Source organism: Hemitrygon akajei, chromosome 13, assembly GCF_048418815.1.
Source record: "Hemitrygon akajei chromosome 13, sHemAka1.3, whole genome shotgun sequence".
NCBI classification, from domain to species: Eukaryota; Metazoa; Chordata; class Chondrichthyes; order Myliobatiformes; family Dasyatidae; genus Hemitrygon; species Hemitrygon akajei.
The window spans coordinates 104,297,098-104,321,045 of NC_133136.1; the positions used below are offsets into that span (position 1 = coordinate 104,297,098).

At 39.1% G+C, this 23,948-nt stretch overlaps 1 long non-coding RNA gene across 2 annotated transcripts; it reads right to left on the reverse strand.

Moving 5' to 3' along the window:
* On the reverse strand, window positions 1–23,863 carry LOC140738098 (uncharacterized). 2 transcript variants are annotated; one of them, XR_012101310.1, is made up of 6 exons: window positions 23,740–23,863; window positions 21,752–22,269; window positions 19,244–19,491; window positions 8,980–9,104; window positions 6,603–6,747; window positions 1–777 (listed from the first exon to the last, which is right to left on the reverse strand). It is a non-coding gene; the product is annotated as an uncharacterized lncRNA (long non-coding RNA). The 2 variants fall into 2 exon arrangements; XR_012101309.1 differs by lacking the exons at window positions 1–777; window positions 6,603–6,747; window positions 8,980–9,104 and adding an exon at window positions 12,725–14,633.
* Window positions 23,864–23,948: the final 85 nt, after the last annotated feature.

Below are 23,948 nucleotides of genomic sequence, written 5' to 3' on the forward strand. Positions count from 1 at the left end.
TACTATTTTTAACAGTATTTATTGATAAAATACACAAAAATAATATCAATGCAAACATACAGATACTATACGTTGTCAATACTAAATCTAAAAGCGCGGGTATAATAATAATCAATAAGAAATAAGCTCTATCGTTGTCTAGGGGATAATGTATTGTCCGATGGAAATATAAAAGTCACTCAGTTCATTCAGTTCATACAGGCTTCAGCCTTTGATTGGAGAGAGACAGATTTTTAGAACTTGCCAGCTTTTCCGTTTTATGATGTCGATCCTTCGAAATTTCGTTGGTGATGATCTCTTCTTCAGCTAAGCCGTCTTCCATGGTAAGGCCCCAATCCCAGGCAATGGGAAAGGACACACACTCCACTGGCTGTCGCTATTAAACGCTGTCACGGGATTTCTAGCGTTTCTCCTGGTGCTTCTGAAGGGGTTGTTCTCCAGACCCTCTTTTATCCTTACTCACGGGGTCTCAGATGTCAATCAGGTTGGGATGATGCAATCCCTCAACCAGCCCCCTCTGATCATTCCCTGAGGGCTTCCATGAATAGTACAGTACTCAATAAACAATTCCGTCTCCAAGAGACAATGGCCGTTATCCGTGGCTTTGTATCGCGGAGGCCAGGACACATTCCAAACGTCTCTCTCTCATTTCCTGGGTCTCCTGACCGGAATTAATAGCGATCTTGCGATTCTCAAAAAGGAGGGGGCTACTTTGTACCCTTTGGTCCCTCAGAATTGGGGCACAGGCGTAACAGTATATTGATGTCGTTTGATCAACTAAAGAATAAATATAAAATATCAAACAACACTCTTTTCTGTTACTTTCAATTAAGGGCTTATTTAAGAGATAAACTGGGTCAAACAATGTTAATGAGGAAGCCTAATGAAATAGAAATTTTAATTTAAAAAGGAAAAATTAAAAAAATTACTTCTTGTATGTATAATTTGATTCAAAAACAGACAATTAAACAAGGAATTCATAAGTCAAGACAAAAATGGGAAACTGATTTGAATATTAAAATTGATGAAACAAGTTGGTCAAAACTATGCCTTGACAGTATGACAAATACAATAAATGTCCGACTTAGATTAGTACAATACAATTTTTTACATCAATTATATATTACACCACAAAAAATAAATAGATTAAACCCAAATTTATCTGATCAATGTTTTCGATGTAATCAAGAAATTGATACTTTTTTACACTCTACTTGGTCTTGTTTTAAAATTCAACCTTTTTGGATAAATTTAAGACTTTTACTGGAACAAATTATTGGAATACAACTTCCACATAACCCAATATTATTTTTATTAGACGATGTGGAAGGGATAATACCGAAACCTAAATAGAATAAATATCAGAAAAAATTTATAAAAATTGCATTGGCAGTAGCCAAAAAAGCTATTGCAGTTACCTGGAAATCAGATTCATACCTAACTATGGACTGTTGGAGTAATGAAATATATAGCTGCATTCCACTTGAAAAAAATACTTATAATTTAAGAAATGAATATGATATATTTTTGAAAATTTGGCACCCTTATTTACAAAAGACAGGATTAAATATATAGGTCCTTTGAAGATAAAATTATTAGCTATTTGGGGGAAAAAATAAATAAAGATATATATACTAAAGCTATTTTTAACTCCATGGAGCATGTGGGGATCTTCCGATATCCAGGCAATCTTTCTTTCTTTCTCTTTTTTTTCCTTTTTTCTTCTTTTTCTTTAGATAGGGATGTTAAGGGGGGAAGGGTTAAGGGGAGGGGGGAGGGATGATATTAACTTTCATTACTCTATTATTCTATTCATTTTATGTAATTCTCTTAAAAATTTAATAAAAAATATATATTTTTAAAAAAGGTAGGACATCCAGGAGCCTGGAGAAGGTCACAGGAAGAAGGCAGGAGAATGGGGTTGAAAAGGATAAATCAGCCATGATGTTGTAATAGTGGAGCAGACTCAATGGCTCAGTAGCCTAATTCTGCTCCTATGTCTTACGGTGAAAATCTGAGCTATACTCTCTTAATTATAAAACCAATTATAATTAAATAATTACCTGTGAATTATATACTGGTCAGCCTTTCTCCAGTGGCAGGCAAATTATTGGAGAAGGTTCTTGGAGAGAGGATTTGCAAGCATTTGGAAAAGCATAGTCTGCTTAAGGATAGTCAGTACGGCTTTGTGAGGTGCATGTCATGCCACATGAACCTGATTGAATTCTTTCAGGATGCAACATATCACATTGATGAAGGTAGTGCAGTGGATATGGTGAATATGGATTTTAATAAGGCATTTGATAAAGCTGCTGATGGTAAACTCATTCAGAAAGTCAGGAGGTATGAGATCCAGGGAAACATGGCTGTATGGATTCGGAATTGGCTTGCCCATAAAGGCAAAGACTGGTTGTAGATGGTGTATATTCTGCCTGGAGTACAGTGACCAAAGGTGTCACACAAGAATCTGTTCTGGGACCCCAGCTCTTTGTGATTTTCATAAATGACACAAATGAGGAAGTAAAAGAGTGGGCTAGTCAGTTTGAAGGTGACACAAAGGTTGTTGGAGTTGTGGGTAGTGTGCAGGGTTTTCATAGGCTAGATTGGGTCTTTGATAGAATGCAGAGCTGGGCTGAGAAGTGGCAGATGGAATTCAACCCAGAGAAGTGTGAAGTGGATCATTTAGAAAGGTTGAATTTCTAGGAAGAAGTGAGAGGGTTAATGGCAGGATTCTTAGCAGAGTGGAGGAGCAGACGGATATTAGGGTCCACAAATTTGCTGTGTAAATTTTATAGGGTGGTTAAGAAGGCATTTAGTGTGTTGGCACTCATTATTTGAGGGACTGAGTTCAAAGTTCAAAATTCAAAGTAAAATTTATTATCAGAGTACATACATGTCACCACATACAACCCCAAGATTCTTTATCTGTGGGCATACTCTGCAAATCTATAGAACAGTCATTGTAAACAGAATCAGTCGACAACAAACTGTGCAAATGCAGATATAAATAAATAACAATAAATAACGAGCATGAAAAGCAAGGTAAAAGAGTCCTTAAAGTGAGACAATCGGTTGTGGGAACACCAGAAGTAGAATGAGTATCATTTCCCCTTTTTGTTCAAGAGCCTGATGATTGAGGGGTAGTAATTGTTCTTGAACCTGGTGGTGCAGGTCCTGAGGCTCCTGTACCTTCTACCTGATGGCAGCATGGACTGGGTGGTGAGGATCTTTGTTTATGGATGCTGCTTTTCTCCGGCAACGTTTCATGTAGATGTGCTCAATGGCTTGGAGGATTTTACCTGTGATGTACTGGGCCGAATCCATTACCTTTTTTAGGCTTTTCCACTCTAAGGCATTGGTGTTCCCATACTAGGTTGTAATGCAGCTAGTTAGCACACTTTTCACCACAACACCTGTAGAAGTTTGCCAAGGTTTTTGATGACATGCCAAATCTCCACAGATGCCTGAGGAAGTAGAGGCACTGTTGTGCTTTCTTTATAATTATATTTATATGATTCTCTGATAATTATTGGTTCATAGACCTATGGTTTCCCTCTCCTGAAATCTACTATCAGTTCCTTGGTCTTATTGACAGTGAGCGAGAGGTTGTTGTTATTACACCATTCAGCCAAATTTTCATGAATCAGCATACAGGAGGGAGAATCAACAGTGGTGTCATCAGTAAACTTGAACTTGGCATTGGAGTTGTACTTAGCCACACAGTCATGGGTGTAAAGAGATTAGAGCAGGGGGCTAAGTACACATCCCTGTGGTGCTCCTGTGCTGATGGAGGTTTTGGCGGAGATGTTTTGTCAATCTCGACTGGGGTCTACAAGTTCAACAGCCATGAGGTAATGTTAACAGTCTATAAAATACTGGTTAGACCACATCTGTGATATTGTGTTCAGCTCTGATCACCTTGTTATAGGAAGGTTCTGGAAGTTTTAGAGATGTTGCAGAGGAGATTTACCAGGATGCAGCCTGAATTAGAGAGCATGTCTTGATAGGCTGAACAAGCAAGGATGTTTCTCTTTGGAGTGAAAGAAGATAAGAAGCAACTTGATAGAGGTGTACAAGATAAGAGGCACGTATTGAGTGCATAGCCAGAGACTTTTTATCAGGGCAGAAGTGGCTAATATAAGGGACATCATTTTAAGGTGATTGGAGGAAAGTACAGGGCAAGGGGATGACAGTGGTAAGTTTTTTACACAGAGTGTTTGGATGTGTGGAATATGCTGGCAGAATTGTTGGTAGAACAAGATACATTAGAGACATTTAAAGGACTCTTAAAAAGGCACATGGATGATAGAAAGATGGACGGCTATGTAGGAGGGAAGGAAGGTTCAATTTTGTCATTTAAAGTAAAATTGGATAGGTATATGGACAGGAAAGGAATGGAGGGTTATGGGCTGAGTGCAGGTGGGTGGGACTAGGTGAGAGTAAGTGTTCGGCACGGACTAGAAGGGCCAAGATGGCCTGTTTCCGTGCTGTGATTGTTATATGGTAATATGGTTATAAGGTGTAGATTAAAATGTCAGCACAACATTGTGGGCCACTGTGCTATAGCTTTCTATGATCTATGTTTTAATATATATTGAGGAGCAGGTTGGTTTCGTACCTTTGACCCTGTTGGAATTAGGTTTGAAGCAGATCTGTGAATTTGAAATATACAACTCATCTAACCCAAGTGAATTTGATATCATTATTGAAAATCCCCTTGATACATTTCTCTGCCTTCAGTGAAAATTTGCCATAATTTACCATTTACCAAGGGAAATTCTTTGAGCATAAAGGAATTTTAAAAACCGAAAAAAAGTTTCACATCCCAGACACCCTGAACTACGTTGAACTAAGCATGTCTTATTCAAGTGTAAACTTAGTTTCAATTCCACTTCCTTTCTTCATAAGAGATCAGCTCAATATTGCTGCTTCTGGTCTAACTTAAAACCCGGCCTTGAGGAAAATAATGGCATGCCTTCCCAATCAAGTGTCTTCAGGTCAGAATTATTCATCCTAATTTTTAATTTGAAAAATAGGAAATAGATAAAAATACAGAGTGATGCAATATCTGCATATCTCTGCTCGAGTTTCAGTTTGAGATGAGTTGATCATTGAGTCACGCATTTACATGGAACTGTTTGCAACTTCAGGAAGTTGCAAAGCATGTCACAGCTAGAGATGTACTTTTGATATCTAATCATCGTTGTAATGTAAGAAGCATTGCTGTCAATTTGTATTCAGCTAAATATCTTAACACTGCAATATTACCAGACAGTATTTTATAGGATTGTTATTATATTCATATTTATTGTGTCTTTTTTTGTATTTTTGTTGTTTCTTTATGCTTATTGTGTTTTTTATGCTGCATCCGATCCAGAGTGTTAATCATTTTGTTCTCCTTTACATTGAAAAATGAAAATAAACAACCTTGAATCTTTAATAATATTATTGGATTGACAAGCATTTGGGGAATGCTAGACATTCAATAGTTGTGTTAGGATTTTCTCTAATCCATAGCAGTTAATGAACGACAGAGAGAAACAATATGTTTATTTAAGATAACAATGGGTCCAGTTTACCCTTAAGCAACAAAAGGCATACAAAATAAATGGTATATCAGATTAAGATAAGAATGATCAGGTGAACTACCCAGCAATTGTTATATAAGGAATGCATCATTTTGGGTATAAAAAAGTCTTTGCAGCCAGAGTTTTTAGGAGTTATAAAGCTATTGATTCAAGAAGGACCTTAGTGGGCTCTGGTCCACTTCATTACACAATGTTATGGCTACACTTAGCCAGATACACTTCCAAATAAATTAAAAAGTAACTGATTATGAAAGAAAATGATAAAAATAGAAGTCTTTGCTGTCTTTTTTAAAAAGCCTTTTTTAAAGAGACACAGTGTAGAAGAGGCCCTCCTGCCCTTTGAGCCATGACACCAGCATCCCGCCGATTTAAGCCTACCCTCCACGGGACAGTTTAACAATGACCAATTAATCTACTAACTGGTAGGTCTTTGGAATGTGGGAGGAAACTGGAGCAACTGCAGGAAACCCACACGTTCATGGGGAGAACATACAAACTCCTTGCAGATGACATCGGAATTGAACTCTGAACTCTGACGGTAATGGCGACACGCTAACTGCAGCGTTACTGTGGCACCCACTTGTTTTAGTTGAAGAATTGAAGGAAGGACGGTGAATAAAATGACATGCAGCATATGACTGGGATAGATTTGAATTTAAAACAAAAGCTAATGTGCAAAGAGCAGGATAAAAGTTTATCCAGCAATTAGACTGAGCAACACGTGTCCAAAATGACAGACAGTATTCTAACTGCTAACGTAACCTGGTCAAAGACTGACTAATTGAATGGATCTGTCAACCCAAGATGTGATTGTAATTCTGAATATGGAACATCTTTGAACTTCTCATTAATGTAAGAAATAAAAATAGTGAGCCCTCCAGAGGGTGTTGGACAGTTTTCGTTCAAATCAGAAAAAATAAACATGAGAAAGATCCTTATGAGCAGGCAGATATTACAGGATGTTCTGCAAGTCAGAATTTATTGAAAGATAAAGGTAACAAATATCTTTCTGACCTTGGAGATCTTCATATTATTTCCAGCCAGTGGGGTAGTGGCATCCACACCAGATTTCAAGGCAAGTGGTCCCGGTTTCAAATCCGACCAGCTCATTTCACGCTTTGTATTGATGCTGAGTTGAGCATCAAGCTTGCAACTTGGCCTTGTAAAAAAAACAAAAAAAAAATGCCAAAGAAATGTCAAGGTTGCTACTTGATGCTCCACAAAGCGTGGAAAGGAAGAACAACAACATAGCATTATGCAAGTTTGTTTTTACAATCAATTGGTGATTTTGCTCCTATGTCAACATTTTGGATTTGGTCACATTATCAGTTGAGAGAGAAGAGAATCTGAAGAAAAAATATTCAAAAGTTATGTTTAATCTGCCAGCCAGGAAGATCAGACAGATAGCTGCTCGAGTCCTTTCTATCTTGGCAAGTGAAAAGAAATGAAACAAGGGTGTAAGATACCAAAGTATATGAAGATAATTCACAATAAAAACAAAAAATGCTGGAAAAGCTCAGCAGGTTGGGCAGCATCTGTGGAAAGATAAACCGAGTTAATGTTTCAGGCCTGAAGGTTTTCTGTTAGAACTCAAAATTCTGAGTGACTTATGACAGAGACATTTCACTTATGTGACTTCATCTCACTGCAGAAATAAGATCATTAGCAAACAATACTGTACTTGTTTTGCTTTGACAAAGGAAATTCAAAAAATCTAGGCCAGCAATACACAACATATTAGCACAAATATGTAAAGAATCAATAGACTTTGTAACACATTTTTCTTTGAAAGCAGTATATCTGCTGAGGGAACTAGCCATAATGGACAAAAAAAAACTACTGGAAGAAAATAGTGGGTCAAGCAGTATCTGGTGAAGCAGAGAGATGGTCAACATTCTGGGTTGAAACCATGCACAAGGACTGAGAGTGTAGAGGAAAGAATTGAGAGAAAGGGTGAGGCAGGGCAGGGCTGGTAATAGGTGGAACTATGTGAGGAGGGAGATGATGGGCAGATGGAGCAGGTAGGAGAGGGTAATGGATTTAGATAATTCAGTACGCAAACAAAAAGGATAGATTACTTAAAGTAGACCAGTAGGTCTAGGTAAGAAACACTAGGAGGGTGAGTTAACTGAAAATGGAACATTCAATGGTCATACCATTTGGTTGTAGACTAGTCAAGTGATGAGGCCTTGCTCTTCAAGTCTGTATTTGGTCTCAGTCTGGAAATGGCAAAGGCCAAGGGCAGACATCTAGTGTGGGAATGGGAAGAGGCATTGAAATGACTTGCTGGTGGAAACTTGGTTGCTATGATTCAAATGTTCTGCAAAATGGTCACCTAGCTTCCAATTGGTCTTGTTGATGTAGATAAAGCCACTTTGACAGCACCAAATGCAGGGATAAAGGTTGGAGGAACTGCATGTGAATCTCTTTCTTACTTAGATGAGCTGTATGCATTCTTGGATGGTGTTAAATGATGAAGTGTAGGAACAAGTGTTGCAACTCCTATAGTTACAGGGGAAAGTGCCAGGGTATGGGGAGGATGGATGGAGAAGTTTGGGCATAACAGGAAGTCATGTAGACAGTAGTTGCTATGGAAAAAGAAGTATTCTAAAGGCAGGAGCAGGTAACCGTGGTTGACAAGAGAAGTCAAAGACAGCATAAAAGCAAAAGACATGGCATATAATATAGCAAAAAGTAATGGGATCTTAGAGGATGGGAAACATAAAAATCAACAGAAGGCAACTAGAAAAAGCATAAGGAGAGAAAAGATGAAGCTAGCTAAGAATATCAAAGAGGATACCAGAAGTTTTTCCTGATATATATACATGTATAAAGAATTAAAGAGGGGTGGGAGTGGATATTGAACCAGTGTTTGGATCCTATTGCATCTAGTGGAAAAGGCAAAGACTCATATACTGGATGCAGAGGTTGGCACAGTGAAAAGTGAGGATATGGAAATATTACGCCTGTTCTCAGCAGGTCAGGCAGCATTAGTGGAAATTAATAAACTGTTGATGTTGCAGGTGGAGATCCTTCATCAGGACTGGAAAGGAAGGGAGTGGAAACCAGGCTGAGTTCCTCTGGCATTTTGTGTGTGTTGCTCTGGATTTCCAGCATCTGCAGAATTTCTTCTGTTTCTGGGTGGTCCTGTCTCTGTTCTGTCTGGGTGGGAAGAAAGGTACAGCAAATCCCAGGAACTGGAGAAAATGCAGGTGAGGGCTGCATCAACAATGCTACAGGAGAAACCATGTTTTTGGAAAAAGAAAACACAAAGTACACTGCAGATGCTATGTCCAAAAGGTTGACTGCTCCTTTCTGAAAAAGGAAGCTTCATCTTAAGAACAGAATCAGCAGCAACAGAGAAATTGAGAGAAAGGAATGTCATCCTTACCGAAGACTGGGTGGAAGGAAGTCAAGATAGCTGTGGATTCAGGGGGTCTACAGTTATTGTCAGTGGGTAATTTGTCCAGAAGATCCAGAATATGGAGAGAAATGTCAAAAATGGTCCAAATAAACCTGAGGACATAAATAGCAATAGCGATAAAATTGAGATCTTTTCAAGTGCCTTGATTTTCTCAGGCAGTTATGTAACAACAAAGTGAGTGTCCTTTCAGCAAAACATGTAGCTGCCATAAAATTGAAATACCACAGTTTCTGGATGCTGGAAATTAAATTAAAAAGTGCTGGAAACACTCAGCAGGTCATGCTGCATTCTGCAGAGAGAAAATGGACTTCATCTTTTAAGTCATTGACCCTTCAACGGAACTGATAAAGGTTCATTGACCTGAAAGGACACTTCTGTGTTCCTCTCGCTCCGCAGAATGCAGGCTGATTTGATCTGTCTTTTCAGAATTTTTGTTTTTATTTCAGCTTCTATTTAAATTGCTGCCACTTAAATTGACGGCACTTACCTCTGAGCAAATTGTACAACCAGGCTCCTGAAACTGTTAAGCCTCACAAGCAAAATAAATTCAAATTTAGACAGGAATCACAATTATAAGTAGGTTCATTGGAATTCTTTTGAGAATCATTTAACCATGCTTTTAAATAGTCCAAAAATTAACCAGAAATGACAGGGTGCAACATTTTTTGTTAAAGTATGTTTACAATAGTCTTAATCATGGCCTGTAGTTTGCCGAAGGGTGGTGGGCAGACCACACTCTGAGCTTTGCACTTCCCCAATCTGCAATCTTGCCGTGCTCACCATCTTTTAGGGTTTAGCTCATGCTGTAGATTTGCATGGAGTACAGTATGTATAAGTCAACATTGTTACTGACAGTTCTTGGCAAAGACGGGATTGAGGAGGTGTGTGAGTGTAAGAAAGCCAAATACCAGGAGCTGGTAGAGCAGTGCCAGAGACAGGGGTGGAGGGCATGATGTAGGCTGTTTACCGGCTGCTCACTCTGCAGAACCTACTCTCTCCTTGGCATTAAGGAGGCCATCAGGACCATCACAGAGGCTGCTGAGCGAACCTCCAGATGGGTATGGATCGAGCGGTGACTCATGACCCTACGCTGCTGGGACACAAACCAGGACCTGATCAACCGTGGCTATGTCACCTCGGTGAGAGTTCCTGATGTTGAAAGACTCTAAAAACAAATGACCCCAGGTTGCATCGCTGATGATGTGTCCAAGGGGGTACCTCAGCATCATTACATGAACGATGATAAGTTTTGCATCCCAAATGTCTAGACTGGCTCTGGCACTCTACATAGGAATTCATATTTACACATCAGTCATATTGAGGTGGAAAATTTAAAGTGCATGCATCAATCTATTGGGAAACACTTTTGACTGCTGGAAAACGTGCAGTTATTGATTTTATTGGTAAATGCAAAGTGTGATGTGTTCAAAGCCGCTAACATGTTCTGTACACAAACTTGTATATTACAATGGTCAGTTAATCTCATTATGAACCAATTAGATATACTGTCATCTCAGGGTGAATCTGCATGCCTCTCTTACCATGCAGAAACATTGGTGAACAATGTGACCCTATAGTGAATTCTATCTTTGAGCCGTTATGTTGAGTTTAGTACATTGAGCATTTTTACTTCTGCATAAAATACTGTTGAAATGAATCCTCTGTGTGCAATTTTGATGGATGGAAGAAAAGTTTAATTTAAATTACGCCTTTCTTGACTTCAGGATATCCTAAATCCAGTTACAGGCAATGGAATTATTTTTGATGTATATTTACCACCGTGATGTAAGCAATATGGCAGCCACTCTGTGCACAGACAAGTTTTACAACACAAACAGCAAAGTGATAATAATCAGATAATCTGTTTCTGGTTGGACTGAGTGAGGAATAAACATTGGGAAATAAAAATTCTCATTTGTAAATTGAGAATATCTCTCCTACTCTTCTGGGAAATAATGCCTTGGGATCTTTTATGTCATCTTGTCATCTTGACAGTGCAGATGGGCAATGGGTTTATTTCTAATCAGAAAAATTGCACTTCTGACAGTGCAACATTTCCTCAGCACTACCCTTGAGTGGTAGCTAGATTCTTGTGCTTATGTCTCAAGTGGGAATTGAATCTGCAACCTTCTGATTCAGGGATACATTTGCAACTAACTGAGCAGAAGTTGATGTTGTCAGCTAAAACCATGTAAACAACTCTGACAGGGCTGATCTTTATTTGGTTAGTGATTTGTCTTGAGGCCAGTCTCCTTTCTTCATGATTCTCTTCTCAGAAGTAAGCAGCAAGCAGTGCCACACAGGCTATTGAATTCCTTCAAGACTGTTATTGTTGTTGCTTTCCATGGCTTGTGGTGCATTGGGCCGCAACCTTGCTGTTTCTTTAGCGTGTGTCTGTTTTTGTTATGACACCCAGTTGCTTGCTTGGCACCTAACACACCATGGATGGAAAGCGTGCAAGGGGCCTGCCAGATTCAAACCCAGGACCAGTCGCCGCGAAGTCCTGTGCGGATGCCATTACACCACAGGCCGGCTAAGATCGTTAATATGCTTACACATTTCCTATGTCTTATCAAACAGTTAATGAGCAAAACCACTATGTACAAATGATCACTGCTTATTATGAAACACAGTTAATATATTGCAAGCGTGTACATTATTGAAATACAAAAGATAATTACATTTAATTGTGGGGGAGAAACTAATGAACTTGATCATGTTTACATTTTTTTCCCCAGTAGATAACAGATTGCTAACTCCTGCTCATTGCTTAGAATCTTTTTGAATTTTGGCACAAGTCTCCAGTGAAGTATAGAAGTTGGAGATGAGTTGGAGGTCAGGGACCTGGACAACTAACCTCCCGCACCATGTTTGACTCGTCACAGTGATGAGCTGAGGCAAGTGGATGGATATCTTTTGCACTTGTGCAGCATGGAAGTGTAGTGGTTAGCACAACACTTTACAATACCAGCAACCCAGGGTTCAATTCCTGGCACTGCCTGTAAGGAGTTTGTACGTTCTCCCTGTGACCGCCTGAGTTTCCTCTGGGTGCTCTGGTTTCCTCCCACAGTCCAAAGATGGACCAGCTGGTAGGTTAATTGGTCATTGTAAATTGTCTCATGATTAGGTTACGGTTAAATCAGGGACTGCCGGAAGGTGCAGCTCAAAGGGCTGGAAGGGTTTGTTCCACGCTGTATCTCAATAAATGAAGAAATTTTACTCCAGGGAGGGCTCACATAGGAACAGTCATTAGAATGTGTTCACCAGCCCTTTGGCAAATAGTACGTGAATTATACTTTATGATAATTTTTTAAATTATTTGTCACCAGTTCAAGATGTTTTGTAATTAATTTTTAAATGTTCTTAAACTCTTCTGCATCATTTGTCTATTGATCAGAATATGAATGAAAATGAAAAAAATAATCTGCAAATGATGTGGACCAAATGCAGACTAAACTTATTTTAAAAGATTTCAAGTTCAACCTTTACATAGAATTTCATTACTTAATTAACAATCAGCAAAATGGCCATCATTAACTGTTTCCATTGAAAATATTGAGAAAGGTTTTTATGGTGACAGGCAAAAGATACCATGTAAAGGAAAAGTAATCATACCGGGATGATAGTAGTACATTTAGTAGCTGTTATGTTTTGTAACTTCAAAACATTAAACTAATTAAATGGAAGACACAGGAGTCCGAAATGGGTCTAACTTGAAGTTTATTTTCAGTGAAGCACGCCTGCATCACGTGGTAGCGTGATGACATATGTAATTCATGTATTTTTACATATAACCTTGCATTAATTATTTAAAAGAACAAGAATGCTTAATCAAACTATATATATCTATCTATATACATATATATATATTATACACACACACATACAAGGTCAAATATTAGTGCAATATTAAATAAATGTCAGTAACCAAAAGAAATTTGCATAAATATTTGAGAGAAGAGAAATTACTGGAATGGAGGGAAAGGACCATGGAGAAGGACTGACTGAATTCCTCTTCTAGAATGTTAGCTAAGGCCTGATGGGCTGAAAGGTTTATTTCAATGTTGCAATGTTTAATAATATTAAAGTACATCTCATAAATATATGTTCTCCCTTTCTTTATTTTTAGTTCATTTCAGTGAAGTGTTTGGTAGCATTTATTTGATTATACAATTTAAACCTGAGAAACTAGAGACAAATTTATCACCAAATTTCCTTACTGCAAATAGAGAGTTTCAGAGCAAACAGCATACAATTGCCACTTTCTATAATGAAAGCATGACTTGTTGCAAATAACTTTGTTTTATGTAGTTCATGGTGCAGAAGTGTTTGTAGCATTTATTTGAATGTACAACTTATGGTTGGGAAATCTAAGATGGCAAAACATGGCAATGTTTTGTGAACAGTTCACAAAACTTCTCGACATACTTCTTCTACTATCACTGCAATCTGCATTTTTGAACCATCTAAACGAACTAGCAATTTTATGACATCTTGGTGGACTCGACGGGCTTGAATCTCAGTAATGTATGGCGTCTTTAAACAGACACCGGTCCATTGCCATGACTGGGAGGAAGGGAGGACTCCAAGCCGGACTGAACTGTTGGGGTGTAAAACATCCTCTACTCTATTTTGTTTCGAAGAATAAAGTAGAGGACCTAAGGGTAAGATTGCTGTATTGGAGGAAAACGAAGGATTACTGCATTCTTAGTTTTGGAGACATGGCTCAATCTGGACATGTGCCAGATATAGCGCTCCAGACAGAGGGATTTTCAATCCACTGGATGGAGCAACCTGCTGATTCAGAGAGGGCAAGATGTGGTGCTCAGGCATAGTGGTCTTGTCACACTCTTGTTCTCACGACCTGGAACATCTAATGATTAAGTACCATCCATTCTATTTACTGAGAGAGTTCTTCTCGGTGATCCTGACCACAGTTTACATAGCACCAAGGGCAGATGTTAAGTAACCACTTAATGTACTGAGTGTTGAGATTAGCGAAGAAGAAACAGCCTACCCTGACACTTTGCTGGGGACTTCAATCGGGCTTGCTTGAAGAAATCTCTGTCCAGTTATCATCAACATGTTATCTGCAGCACCAGGGGTCCCAACACACTCAACCACATAACACTACAATCAGCGATGCCTACTGTTCCATCCCTAGACAGCATTTTGAGAAATCTGATTACCTGCCTGTCCTCCTCCTACCTGCTTATAGGTGATGGCTAAAGAGCAAGGAACCAGGGGTAAGGACAACAAAACGATGGTTGCAAGAGGCAAAGGAGCAGGTACAAGATTGCTTCAAGTTGATGTTCAAGGATTCATCAGAGGACTTGAATGAATACAGTTATCATGGACTTTATAAATACGCATGGGGACGAGTGTGTCCCCACAAAATCATTCAGTGTTTTCCCGAAACAGAAGCCTTGGATGAATTAAGAGATCCACAATCTTCTGAGGGCTATATTGGTGGAGTTCAGGTCTGGTGACCAAAGAAAGTTCAGGACGTTCATGTATGACCTCCAGATAGCCATTTCATATGCAAAGTGCCAATTCTGGACCAAACTTGAATCACAGAAAGATGTGTGACAGCTGCAACAGGGCCTGAATGCTATTGTCTCCTACAAAGTAAAATGAAACAACATATGAGACAGCAAGCTTTTGCTCCCAGGTGAGCTCAATGCCTTTTATGCTCACTTTAACTGACAACACATGGAGACATCTTCATGAACTCCCACAAATCCCAAAGACCCTGTGATTTCAGTCCCTGAGGCCGACATGAGAACATCCTTCAGGAGGGTGAACCCACAGAAAGCACCTGGCCCAGACGCTATACCTGGCAGTGTTCTGAAGAACTGTACTAACCAGCTGGCTGGAGTGTTCATTGATATCCTTAACACCTTGCTTTGCCAAACCATGGTACCCACCTGCTTCAAGCAGGCTTCAATTATACCAGTGCCTAAGAAGAATGTGCACTAATTAAGAATGGGAACAAGTGCAGAGAGACAGAGGGGTGTAAAATGAGGGTAGAAGCAAAAAGTAGTAAAGTGAAAAGTAAAAGTGGCAGGCAGGCAAATCCAGGGCAAAAAGCAAAAAGGGCCACTTTTCAACATAATTGTATAAGAGTGTTGTAAAAACAAGCCTGAAGGCTTTGTGTGTCAATGCAAGGAGCATTCGTAACAAGGTGGATGAATTGAATGTGCAGTTAGTTATTAATGAATAATGATATAGTTGGGATCACAGAGACATGGCTCCAGGGTGACCAAGGATGGGAGCTCAACATCCAGGGATATTCAATATTCAGGAGGGATAGACAGGAAAGAAAAGGAGGTGGGATAGCATTGCTGGTTAAAGAGGAGATTAACGCAATAGAAAGGAAGGACATTAGCCTGGAGGATGTGGAATCGATATGGGTAGAGCTGCATAACACTAAGGGGCAGAAACACTGGTGGGAGTTGTGTACAGGCCACCTAACAGTGGTAGTGGGGTTGGGGATGGCATTAAACAGGAAATTAGAAATGCGTGCAATGAAGGAACAGTAGTTATAATGGGCGACTTCGATCTACATATAGATTGGGTGAACCAAATTGGTAAGGGTGCTGAGGAAGAGGATTTCTTGGAATGTATGCGGGATGGTTTTCTGAACCAACATGTCGAGGAACGAACTAGAGAGCAGGCCATTCTAGATTGGGTATTGAGCAATGAGGAAGGGTTAGTTAGCAATCTTGTCGTGCGAGGCCCCTTGGGTAAGAGTGACCATAATATGGTGGAATTCTTCATTAAGATGGAGAGTGACATAGTTAATTCAGAAACAAAGGTTCTGAACTTAAAGAAGGGTAACTTTGAAGGTATGAGATGTGAATTAGCTAAGATAGACTGGCAAATGATACTTAAAGGGTTGACGATGGATATGCAATGGTAAGCTATATGATCGCATGGATGAACTACAACAATTGCTCATCTCAGTTTGGCAAAAGAATAAACCAGGGAAGGTAGTGCACCCGTGGCTGACAAGGGAAATTAGGGATAGTATCAAGTCCAAAGAAGAAACATATAAATTAGCAAAATAAAGCAGCACACCTGAGGACTGGGAGAAATTCAGAGACCAGCAGAGGAAGACAAAGGGCTTAATTAGGAAAGGGAAAAAAGATTATGAGAGAAAGCTGGCAGGGAACCTAAAAACTGACTGTAAAAGCTTTTATAGATACGTGAAAAGAAAAAGATTGGTCAAGACAAATGTAGGTCCTTTACAGTCAGAAACAGGTGAATTGATCATAGGGAACAAGGACATGGCAGACCAATTGAATAACTACTTTGGTTCTGTCTTCACTAAGGAGGACATAAATAATCTTCCGGAAATAGTAAGGGACCGAGGGTCAAGTGAGATGGAGGAACTGAGGGAAATACATGTTAGTAGGGAAGTGGTGTTAGGTAAATTGAAGGGATTAAAGGCAGATAAATCCCCAGGGCCAGATGGTCTGCATCCCAGAGTGCTTAAGGAAGTAGCCCAGGAAATAGTGGATGCATTAGTGATAATTTTTCAAAATTCCTTAGATTCTGGATTAGTTCCTGAGGATTGGAGGGTGGCTAATGTAACCCCACTTTTTAAAAAAGGAGGGAGAGAGAAACCTGGGAATTATAGACCGGTTAGTCTGACATCAGTGGTGGGGAAAATGCTAGAGTCGGTTATCAAAGATGTGATAACAGCACATTTGGAAAGAGGTGAAATCATCGGACAAAGTCAGCATGGATTTGTGAAAGGAAAATCATGTCTGACGAATCTTATAGAATTTTTTGAAGATGTAACTAGTAGAGTGGATAGGGGAGAGCCAGTGGATGTGGTACATTTAGATTTTCAAAAGGCTTTTGACAACGTCCCACACAGGAGATTAGTGTGCAAACTTAAAGCACACAGTATTGGGGGTATGGTATTGATGTGGATAGAGAATTGGTTGGCAGACAGGAAGCAAAGAGTGGGAGTAAACGGGACCTTTTCAGAATGGCAGGCAGTGACTAGTGGGGTACCGCAAGGCTCAGTGCTGGGACCCCAGTTGTTTACAATATATATTAATGATTTAGACCTATTGTCTATTGTCTAAAACACTGACAAACGTCTATAGATGCATAGTAGAGAGTACACTGACGTTGCATAATGTATGAAAACTTCAATGCTCTTAAACAGAAATGCCCACAAAAAATAGTGTACACAGCCAAGCCCAACATAGTTAAAGCCTGCCCCACTACTGAAATCATTTACAAGGAGTGCTGTTGCAGGAAAGCAGTATCCAACATCAAGGACACACACCATCCAGACCATGCACTCTTCCTGCGGCTGCCACCAGGAAGAAAATACAGGAGAATTAGGTCCCACCAGGAAGGAGGTACACAAGTATTAGGTCCCACACTACCAAGTTCATGAACAGTTATTACCTCTGAACTATCAGGCTCTTGAACCAGAGTGGATAACTTCACTCACCCCAACACTGAACTGATTCAGACAGACAGACATACTTTATTGATCCCGAGGGAAATTGGGTTTCGTTACAGCTGCACTAACCAAGAATAGTGAAGAAATATAGCAATATAAAACCATAAATAATTAAATAATAAGTTAATCATGCCAAGTGGAAATAAGTCCAGGACCAGCCTATTGGCTCAGGGTGTCTGACACTCTGAGGGAGGAGTTGTAAAGTTTGATGGCCACAGGTAGGAATGACTTCCTATGACGCTCAGTGTTGCATCTCGGTGGAATGAGTCTCTGGCTGAATGTACTCCTGTGCCTAACCAGTACATTATGGAGTGGATGGGAGTCATTGTCCACACCTATTCCACTAGCAAAGACTAACAGGTTAAGGTGAGTAAATTCTGGGCATGCTACGTTGGAGCTGGAAACATGGCAACATATCACCAACAGTCCAGCATATCCTCGGACTGCGTTGCTCACTGGCGCAAATGACACATTTCATTGTATGTTTTCATATATATGCAACAAATAAACCTAATTTTTATAAAATCTCTTTATCTTGATATCTACTAACTTAATCCTGCTCGATCAAGCCACTGCCTGCATTAGTTTCTGCTTCCTACACCCCGCTCCCAACATCACGTTTTCTTCGGTAAGAAGCAAATACCTATTGTGGGTTTGTGGGACTGACTGAAGCCAAGAATTGGATACTGCAGCTCTCCTGTACGTTGGAGGAAGGCCATGAGAGGAAGTTTAAACTTGAGCAATGCTCCCTCAGCACCTGGCCTATCTGTTGACTGCTTACTGCTGTCTTTTGAAAATTGACTATCTCTGATAAAGAGAGACACATGAAAAGAGTTCAGATAATTAAAGTAAATAATCATTAACAAAATCGGAAATAAAATTAATATATGTGCTCTTAAATACTTTCATCAGTTAGGCTTTAAATAAAGACATAAAGATAAAGAATATAAAGAAAAGCTAAGAAGACATTAACCTGCAATTACAAGATTGGTGACACATACAAAAGAGTGGGTTGGGTCGTCTTACACCAGCCTTAATTGGCAAACATTGATGGGTTTAAGGAGTGAGATGCATAGAGCCTCACCGTGGAGATTTCTTTTTCACCTCTGAACTTGGTGGATGAATGCATTACTAAGTAGGAGACATGAAAGGTAAAGTCTACAGATAGAAGTCAAAAGCCAGTTGATATACAAGGAGGATGCCACGAGTCAGAGTAGTTTCTACCTAATGACATGAAAATCAGATTAGGGCTTAACACATGCTGATTGTTACTGCCCATTCTCTGGCCCCACTAATGTTAAGTTTCCTCATAATCCTGAAGTCACTTCCTGTTCCTTATCGCATGGCTTCAAATGGTAATAATGGCACCAGATATGTGGCACCATTACAGGAAAGATAAGAATTGTAAAGACTCTTACCACCTTATCTATCTTTTGCATAATATAAAGAATGCTTTTAATGAAAACTAAAAATGTAATTTAGTCTTTGTGGTCAGAGATAAGTATTCACAAAGAGATTACTGCATTAATTCTTTTTAAAGACTAAAAACAAACTCTGTGTGTGTGCAAAGTGTGAACTTAACATTCATATTAACATTGAATATTAATAAACAAGTTGGAAAGTCAAAACTCCCTGTTCCATATTCTTGCTTCAGAGTTTTACATTGTATCCTAAAGCAACAGAAACCCTTACAAAGTTCCCTGTTGTAGCATTCCATCCCATTGACTTTCATGGGCACTTAACTGCTTAAATGCTGTTTTCAGGTCCTTGGTCTTGCTTACAGTTCGCTCAATGTTTCAGCCTATTTTTTTCAACATCCTTCTCATGCATTCCATTTCACATTCTCTGTTCTTCGCAATGGTAAATCGTGAGTTCTGTTTTAGAAGACACTGTTATTAGTTGACTGAATTCATGGAGATTGCATTAGGAGAACAATTGTTTTTCAGTCAACCCACACAAAATGATGGAGAACTCAGCAGGTCAGGCAGTATCTGTGGAAAAGAGTAAACAGTCGACATTTCAGGCTGACACACTTCACCAGGACTCCTGATTTGAATTGTTTTCCAGTGCTGTCTTAGACACCTTCCCTTACAACATATTTTAAAAATTACTAGCATGTAGGGAATTTCAAAAATGAAACAGAACACATTTTTGAATGACCAATTAATGCCTCTGCTCTTAAGTTTGCAGCAGTTTTCAAAAAGCAGTTTACAAAAATTCCAAGATAATACAGCAGCCACGACTGTCTTCCTAATATGTTCCTAAGTACGTATTCAAAACTGTCGTGGCTCAGGGTTGCCTTCTCTCTGGGCAGATGATACTATTTAAATGAAAAATATCGATGTCAATTTACCAGCCTTCCCTGACGTAAAGCTGGGAAGCCCTCCTCTGATGCAATGTAAAATATTAGGAAACATTTTGCTTCACAAAATATATTGCAATTACTGAGATACATAGTGTTCATCATATTGCTGGCTTCAAAGTGGCTCTGTCAGTAGGACAGATCTTAGCTTTGCTTTATTCGGACGGAAAATCCACAGAGGAAAAGAAACAAATACAATGGATTCCATTTAATTGGGACACATCAGGACTAGTACATTTTGGCCCAATTAAGTGGCTGTGCCAATTAACAAAAGTTTCATGAAAAAAGTTTGAAAGGTATATAAAAACAAACTACAGTTTAACTGAGTAACAAGTAAAATGCCACTACAGTACTATAAAACTGTGTGTTAGTTCCAGATAGTTATTGATAGAGGAATTCTTCCAGTTTACATTGCTGGGTTCTTTTGATTGACTGTAAATGAACAAAATCAGCACGGAAACCTAGTGTAGATAATGGATTGCCCACAATCAATACTTTTGATGATTGCACCCTCCAAACCAGGGGTTCACAACCTGGGGTCTACGGACCCCTTGCTTAATGGTATTGGTCCATGGCATATTAAAGGTTGGGAAACTGTGCTACAAATCTTCATTTTTATTGTAACATTCAAAATGGTTGTCAAAGTCTACAAATTCTTCATAGTTCCTAACTTGTTGAAGTAGTAAAATTGTTTCATTTTCAATCCTGGCTCTTTCTAGCATCACCAAGCCCGAATGCTTGAAACCACAATGAGCAAAATATTTCTGTATTGTCTTACTGCTTATTTCTTGCTAACTATCAGGAACAAGACGCACTGCTTTTTGAACACAAACACATGCATCTAACGCTATTTAAAAACTGTTCGCTCTAAGCACGGTGTAGTGTTTAACGGTTGCACAAGTGCACACAACTGATGCTAACTAGAAACTGTGTGGCAACAGTCTCCTGTTCCAATGAAACAGCACAGTGTCCAAAATAAACAAAATGAATCCCAGATATTTCCTCGATTAGCTTTTGTTTGTTAAGCGTTGTCCCCATTGAGCAGTTGCCCCAATTAGCCAATGGTCCAATTAACCAGAATCCACTGTACTTGCTATGTATGAGATAATTGATAATTTCCTTCTTTGGATAAGATTTTTCCAGTTATGGTACTGCAAGTTTTAATAATCTGTTTCTTCACAAAAGTGATTTTGAATGAGTACTGTCTAGCTATTATGTTTCAAAGGAAACTGAATTTATATGTTTAATGCTAGCCTTAGACTGCATTTTTGGAGATTGCCACATGAGTCTACATGTTTTATTCACTGACATAAACTCAATGAATGAGGGTATACTTTCTCATCCTGAACAGGAAAGTCAATAATGTATCTATTCTTGTCAAGAATAGCAGGTGCTTTCCATAAAACTGCACCCAGAGTAGAAAAGTTGCAATTGTTTTATTGATGTGCTCTGAACTGTTCAAAGGGACTTCCCTCCAAATATGAGTGACAATAAGGAACATTGGACTAAGAAGGGAAACCCCATCATCACAAGCTTATTTTTAGAAAATAGGCATCTGTGTTTTTCATATTTTTTCTTGCTTTGAAAGGGGGGGCATCTACAGTTAGTTGATGGAACATCAAATTTGATTATATGTTAAACTATACATTTTCTAGTGTACTATTAAATAATTTTCCTAATTGTTTCAGTCCATCTCAGAAGAGATTGGAAAAGTGCAAGTTTCAGCTAGTAACAGAATATGCCTTTCTGATAATAAAAGAAAAGAAATTCAAGAACTTATTTGATTTGGCTCAGTCTGCTTTCACTCTCGCCCTTCTTAGACATTTGTCTAAACTTGGCCAAACATGGAGGTTGAGACAACCTGAAGGTCAGTCATCAGTATAGATTACCTTCTGCTTCAATACCGTACTCACAAATGAGTCCAGCAGCGCAGCACCCTTGAAGACTTTACATCAGGGAAGGTTGCATACGAATCTCTTCTGAATGGGGAATGCCAAAACTGTGCGGAAATTTTAGTGCAGATAAATATTTAACTTAATTCATTTTAATGATTGTAATCATCTGTTGGTGCTTGAAGGCATTTTTGATTAAACTTCATCTTTTGATTCTTAAATATCTCAATCATTTAACGATAATTCTTTTATATACAATGAGATATTTAAAGTACTTGCAATGTCTTCAACATCAGGAACACTGAAAACTGTTAAACTGCTGTAGGCTTGGCCTCAGTAGGGGACCACATGGGGCCACTTACACTCGTAGCCACTTCATTAGGTAACTCCAGTATCTAATAAAATATCCACTGAGTGAATGTTCATGGTCTTTTCCTGCTGTAGACAACCCACCTCAAGGTTCAGAGATACCTTACAGCACTGAGCTTCTAAACGTATGATTTCCTTTGAATGCTCTGTAATGACAAAGTGTTTGAAAGAAAGGGATTACGTGCCATGTTCACTTGTTCACCAAGCTGAGAAATTGATTGCCCCACACAGAGACTGACAGGAAAAAATGAAATTATATTTGCCATTTATTTGCACAACTTTCATATAGTTTTGATTACCTCGGTCGTTCATTATGTTCCGTGTTGTATGATGTAGCTGTTCAGAATCCCATGACTATGATTGTTCTTGGCAAATTTTTCTACAGATGTGGTTTGCCATTGCCTTGTTCTAGGCAGTGTCCTTACAAGATGGGTGACCCCAACCATTATCAATACTTCACGTGACCCTGACTGGGGGACTAAGCAGGTGTTACACCTTGCCCAAGGGTGACTTATAGGCTAACAGGGGGAAGCAGTGCCTTACACCTCCTTTGGTAGAGACCTATTTCCATCCTGCCACCTGATTAACAGTATGGTTTAATTAAGGAAGCCCTTATATGTTACTGTTTATTAACTGAGCATTGAATAGAAACATTAAGAAATAACAGTTCAGTTATGCAGACACTGGCAAGATCACATCTGGAGTATAAAGAACAGCATTAGTCTTTTTATTTAAAGAAGGTCATTAATGCATTGAAGCAGTTCACAGAAGCTTTGCTAGTCCAATACTTGGGTACAGCAGATTGGAAAGGCAACATGAGGAAAGATGAAAAAGGTTTAGGTCATATTTTTAGGAGTTTGAAAGAATGAGAAGAGGATGACAGAAATATTTAAGATCCATAGCGACCTTGGTGGATTGATGTGGAGAGGATGTTTCCTCTTGTGGGAGTCACTAGAACAGGATCCCTGTTTAAAAACTAGGAGTCACCCATATAACACAGATGAGGAGATTTTTTTTCACAGTGTAAGGAGGGTTAGGACACTTATTCAAAGGGGGTTGAAGCAGTCTTTGGATATTTTTAAGCAGATGTTTGATAAGCAAAGGGATGAGGTGTTTCCCCATGGTATTAAAGAATGTGGAATTAACATTCAGCCATTAATTTAATTAAATGGTGATGTAGACTCTTGTTTCCCATGTCAGCCCGATTTCTAAGTTATACTGCCAGCAAAAGTAATTCCATCTTTTCCCGCAGGCCTGTGATTTGCCATAGATATTACAAAAGAATTTTGAAAGCAACTACTACTATAACTATGGTAGACAGGAATCAGCATACATGTCCTGTGTCTCCAAAAATGTTCAACTGAAATCCTTTGGCTAAAATAAACACGCATTACATCCAAACTTCCTCAAAAATACTTTCTTTTGGCCAGTACTTGAAAGTTAGCAAAGCTTTAGAAAACTAAAATGAGTGTTTTATAAAAATAGCTTTAAATTACAACTTGAAAGACGTTATAAAAAGTTTCCTTGGCGATATTGAATGGGCGCCTGTGCAATAAGCACCCATCATGTTTCTTAAGACATCATCTCGTGTGGTTACGAGAATTCTAATGACTTACTTGTTTGGTTTTGCAATGAACTTTTGTTTGTTTTAACAACTTGCAAAATTAGCTCGCTTCGTTTTAACCCCCGCAGCGCGGCAAGGCCCTCCTTCTTTCGCATCACGACAGACTTGACAGCGGAACAAGCCCGACACATTGTGCGACGGACAGTGACCCGATCCAATCAGCATCAAGGATGTCGGCAAGGAGGTGGGAGCGGAAAAGAG